This window comes from Macrobrachium nipponense, chromosome 20 (genome assembly GCF_015104395.2).
Source record: "Macrobrachium nipponense isolate FS-2020 chromosome 20, ASM1510439v2, whole genome shotgun sequence".
Taxonomy (NCBI): domain Eukaryota; kingdom Metazoa; phylum Arthropoda; class Malacostraca; order Decapoda; family Palaemonidae; genus Macrobrachium; species Macrobrachium nipponense.
Window position 1 is genome coordinate 20,881,452 of NC_061089.1, and position 5,713 is coordinate 20,887,164.

Below are 5,713 nucleotides of genomic sequence, written 5' to 3' on the forward strand. Positions count from 1 at the left end.
ATTTGACTAACGTAAATATAGCTAACTAAATAAGAATAGCTCTTAAGTTCAACCAGAAGTACATTCAATATTAACCAACCTGATATGAGACAAATATCGTATTTCTATAGTATGTAATAAATATAATACAAAATAATAAAATTATGTTGGAATAAGGAGTATTTGATAAATTATACTGAAAATAAAATAAGACGCAATATCAGTTTTTCTGTGCGGTGGAAAGTATAAAGTCGATGACTAATTTCCATACAGTGACATTCCAGAATTGGTCATCGTCTTAAGTAAGTTTGTTTTGAATTTCTCCAGCCATTTGGTGTCTTTTCAGTTAATTTTGTTGGACGAGGATTGTTGTTACTATATTTGCTGTGGCTCTGAGATTGTCATTCAACTTTTTTTACTGTTGCTGTTAATTCTTATTGATATCAAGAATTGAGATGACAGTGAAACACCAGAAAATGAACAGAAGCTCATAGCCTATAGTAGGCGCTCGTGCTTCGTGTGGTAAGGCGTGAGGGTGACCGTGACTGCAGCTATCTGATAGGTAGATAAAGCTCCAGGTTTAAGCTTATCATATAGCTAAATGATATTATAGCCACGGTAGACTTGGTTTGATTAGGCTAATGCCATTCATTTTTTCCCAAATAGCCTACTACCTAGGTATGCTATAGTGCTAACCCAAAGTTTATGTTTTGACTAGGAAAGCGTACTGAGGATAGACTAGGCCTAGTACCTGGGTAGCAGTCGAATTTAGCTTGGTTCAGTCATAGCCTTGGCTGGAAAAGTACCTTTACCCATGGTAAGATAAGGTAACCAACCGGTGGTAGCCTGTTTTACTGTAGGGTAAACAACCGAGTGGACTGGCCAACTCACTGACTTCCGCGGTTTTGGCCACCCTCCGAAAAAGTACTTTAACACATCCTGACACCGGCGATGGTCATCAGTTGTGAGTTGTTGGTGGTGATAGCAGGAGCTCAAGACCTCTACTCTCCTTTCGAAGTAGTCTAAGTTTGTTCTGACACGGGATACAAACCTTTCGGTCCTTTTACAATAGGAAGGTTACTAGCGGCAGCTGGATAGGTCGTAAGCTTTCGAACAAGGGGTTTGGTAGTTAACTGCTTGTCCGACAGTGCGCGCGCCGCGCGACTGGGAGGCGAAGAACCACTTTTGCTTTCGGCCTGCTGGTGTGGAGATGTGCTCTTCATCGCTCTCTGCCTGCTTCATTGTCGTGTGCTTTCAGGATATTTGAGTTTTCTCTTACTAGGGTAGAACACCACGGGAGGCCAACCCTCATCACGGTGGACGGGTCTTATTCACTCGATATTTAATTGGTGAAACAAGAATACAATTGCAACTCTAAGCATACCATTTAAAAGACTGAAGTTTCGTCAACATAATGTGATATATGAAAGCCCCATACGAACTAAAATAAGCATGTGAGCTCTTGTAAAATATGTTTTCAAGGCAGTTTTTGAAATCCAATATGGCGGCTACGTTTTGCATGGATGTTTCTCATCAGTGACGGCCACCATCTTTCCCCAGCCTTCCCAGCACTCATTTGAACAATGTTAGCGTATATAGGGTAAATCACCACGGCAGGCCAACCCTCATCACGGTGGACGGGTCTTATTCACTCGATATTTAATTGGTGAAACAAGAATGCAATTGCAACTCTAAGCATACCATTTAAAAGACTGAAGTTTCGTCAACATAATGTGATATATGAAAGCCCCACACGAACTAAAATAAGTATGTGAGCTCTTCGTAAAATATGTTTTTGTACATGAACTTTCCTGTCAGATATATACTTAGCTATACGTCTCTGACGTCACGACAGAATTCAAAACTCGCGGCACACGCGACAGGTAGGTCAGGTGATCTACCTTACCCGCCGCTGGGTGGCGGCTTGTAAGAACCAATCCCCCTTCCCGGCCAGAATTTTTCGGTCGCCGGTGACGATACACCTGTGGTTGTTACCTCCTGACAGCTTTATTCAATTCTCGTTGCCGTGGATTTATTTGGACTGACTTTCGGTGAAGTACCTGATCTTGTTGGCTTGGCATACGCATTTGTGGATTGTTTTGGATATTGATTTGGATTTTTCTTTGATTTCGAGATGTCTGGAGTTAGAGGTTAAGAAATCTTCTATGTTTAGGTTGTGCTCTATGGATGAATGCAAGGTGAGACTACCGAAAGCTACGGCTAGATCCTCACACAGTTTGCTTTAGATGTAGAGGAAAGAATGTTCTTTGGTTAACCCGTGTAATGAGTGTGAGAAGTTGGATGAGGGTGAATGGAAGGCTCTTTCTTCCTACTTGAGGAAGTTAGAGAAGGACAGGGTGAGAAAGGCTTCGTCTAGGAGTTCTAGTAAGTCTCGTATTAGCGAGGTAGAAGAAAATCCTGTTGTAGCATTAGAACCTTCTCCAGTTTTCAGCTCCTGCGCCCTGCATCGAACCTAAGATACGACTACGGAAGTGGCAACCATGAGAGCCACGATCCTTAGCATGGAAAAAAGAAGATTTGTTCGTTGCAAGGTAAGAGTAGTGAAGGTGAATTGTGCAGTGACCCCAGTGCAGTGGAGGGTGCGTCTGATCGGCTCCTTAATGCTTCCAGGCCTAGACCTCTTCCAGACTCCCAGTCCCAGTGGAGGAGGAAAGTCAACAGCCGCAGGAAGGTTAGGGAGAACTCCCACCGATCAGGCGTCCCCTCGGTAGATCCTGATGTTCGTACCCAGGCTGCCCTTGTTTCGCGCGAAGAAGGAGGTATTGCGCCAATGCTTCTCTTCTTCTTCCTCACCTTCGCCTAGAAGAGGATGGAGCGCCTCGGATTCTTCGCGACCGTTGAAGAGAGCCTGGAAGGCTCCTGGCGCCTTTCCTTCCAGCCCGGAAGTTTTTCCAGAAGAGCCGGAAGTAGAGATCAAGAAAACCCAGGATGGAGCAGGAGTTCTCGCCTCATAGTAGGCTTCGAGCCTCTTCTCCAGTGGAGGATTTTGCTAGATCTCCAGCTCGAATTCTTGCTGGACTGCAAGCGCAGATTTCGGCGCTGGCGGGCTCCTTGGCAGGAGGAACGCGTCGGAAAGACGTCTCTCTCCCTGTCAAGAAGTCTAGGATTCCTTCGCCTGTGTTACCGTCTCAGTCAGGTCGGTTCTCTCTCCTGTATCAGCGGATGGAAGGAGGCGCTCTTCCCTCGGCAGACGCTTGTCGTCTTCCAGGCGTCAATCGCCCCAAGAAGCTTTCTCCTGGTGACTACATCTCTCCAGTAGGAAGGGATCTAGCGCCTAGTAGGCGTTCGTCTAAAGACAGGCGTACAGCCTCGTCTTTTCTCGCTCATTTCCGAAGATCCTTCATTCCCCCCGGATAAGAGAGCCTACTCGTTTGATGGATTCGTCAAGAGACAGGATCTCGCCTTTTGTTAGGCGCTTGAGCTAGTAGGCGGCTACTCCCAAAGTAGACGCTCTCCCGCTCCAACAAGCGCAGGTGCGGAGGATAGGCGCTTTTCTCCTGATAGGCGCGGCTCTCCTTTTAGCCGCTCTGTTCAGGACAGGCGTGTAGAGCCTGAAAGATATGTCTCTTCTGGGAGACTACCTTTTGAAGAGACACACAAGTCTGGATCGAAGTTTGTGGAGCATGGTAGACGCCGGTCACCTAGTAGGCGACCTTCTCCAGGGCTTCGCTCTCCTGTAAGTAGGCGCCAAGAGCCTAGTAGGCGTTTCGCCTCATGGTAGGCGCAGCTCGCCTGGCAGCCGCTCTCCTTTGAACAGGCGCATGGATCCTGTGAAGCGCCTTGAGCATAGTAGGCTCTCCTCTCTAGCAGGCGCTCCCCTTTGGAAGCCCGGAATTCTAGGAGTAGGATTAAGGATCAAAGAGCACGCACTCATCAGAGTAGGAAGGACTCATTCGAGAGGAGCTCTCCAGAAACTTTGGCTTCCCCTGATAGGCGCCAGTCTGCTACTAGACACTCTCTAGACAGACGCACTTCTTTAGAGAAGGCTAACTGCCCTCGTAAAGAAGCGGAGGGTTCTTCAGTGGATGAAGTTGAACCTTCAGAAGAGGATTTGGTGAAGGACTCGTCTGTTTCGTCCTATAAGATCCTTACAGATCTCCTTCTTCAAGAGTTTGGAGACTCCCTTACTCCCGTCGCTCCTCCGTCTCCTCTCTCTTTATTCTCGCTTCGAAGAAGACGAAAGTTTTCCTCTTGTGTGAGGATGAAGCCAACATCTCATGAAAAAGGCTTTTGAGAGGTTTTTGGTGATTGGCTGCTTTCTAAGGAAGAAGAAAGGGAAGACTGTGTTTTCTTTCCCTCCTTCCAAGCTTACGGGCAGACGGGGTTTTGGTAGACGAGTCTGGAGAACCCCTAGGCCTGGGTCTTCCTTCATCGGCGGATGCGGACTTCTCTTCCCTGGTAGATGCAGCACGACGCTCGGCTTCTTTTGTCTGCTAAGACTACCTGGGCTATGAACGAGCTTGACCCCCTGCTGAAAGGGAATGTTTAGAGTCTTGGAAGTCTTCAACTTCCTTGACTGGTCTTTGGGGTCTTGGCTAGAAGACTCAGAACCCGGATGCTATTTCGCCAGAAGATCTCAACAGTGTGCTAACGTGCATTGATAAAGCAGTTAGAGATGGATTCGAGCGAAATAGTCCTCCCTGTTTGGAGCAGGGATCCTTAAGAAGAGATCAGTCTTCTGCTCTTTTCTGACTAAGTCTGTTTCTCATGCCCAAAGAGCCTCTCTTCTGTATTCGCAGCTTCTCGCCTCTGGCTATTTCCGAAAGAAGATAATACAGGAACATCTCAGGATCTATCTCTGCAAAGGCGACTCATGGACATGCTCGCGCAGTCGGCACGGAAGCCTAGGACTCCTTCCAGACGAAGACGAAGAAGGAGACGCCATTTAGACAGGAGCCCTTTCGAGGGGGCCCTCCTTCTAGAGCCTCTACCTCGAGAGGTAATAGACCTTTCAAGAGAGGTAGATCCTTCTCCACTTGCTCTGCCAGAGCTAAGAAGTAGGGAAGTAGTCCTCCAAACACCAGTAGGTGCCAGGCTTCTAAGATTCTCGGAAGCCTGGGCAAATGAGAGGAGCGGACAACTGGTCCCGTCTCGATTATCCGGAAAGGATATCTGATTCCCTTTACGGAAAGACCACCGTTGACAACGACTCCGAGGGAGTTGGTGGCCAGGTACAGGGATCCCATCATGAGCCTTGCTTTAACACAAGCAGTGGAACAAATGTTCGAGAAAGAGGCTATAGAGCTAGTGAGCGACCCTTGCTCAGCGGGCTTTTACAACCGCCTTTTTCTAGTTCCAAAAGCCTCAGGAGGATGGAGACCGGTTCTGGATGTAAGCGCCCTGAATTTCTTTTGTAGAAAAGAGGAAGTTCGCCATGGAGACGACATCCTCAGTGTTGGCGGCCCTTCGGCCAGGGGACTGGATGGTGTCCCTAGATCTTCAGGACGCTTACTTCCATGTGGCCTATCCATTCCTTCTTCAAGGAAATACCTCAGGTTCATGATGGGAGGAAGGATATTCCAGTTCAGGGCTTTGTGCTTCGGCCTTTCAACAGCCCCTCAGGTCTTTCACAGGCCTAATGAAAAATGTAGCAAGATGGCTACATTTGGAGGGAGTCAGAGTGTCCCTTTACTTGGACGACTGGCTAATCAGAGCCAAGTCGCAGAAAAGATGTTTGGAGGACCTACAAAAGACCCTTTTCATGGCAAGTTCT

General features: G+C 47.6%; 1 protein-coding gene across 1 annotated transcript in view; it reads left to right on the plus strand.

Annotated features, from left to right (window-relative positions):
- Positions 1–317: 317 nt before the first annotated feature.
- LOC135222998 (tubulin-specific chaperone A-like) overlaps positions 318–5,713 on the plus strand; it is a gene marked incomplete in the record, with an annotated part of 47,202 nt that continues 41,806 nt past the window's right edge. The window contains 1 exon segment of the mRNA XM_064261510.1: positions 318–541.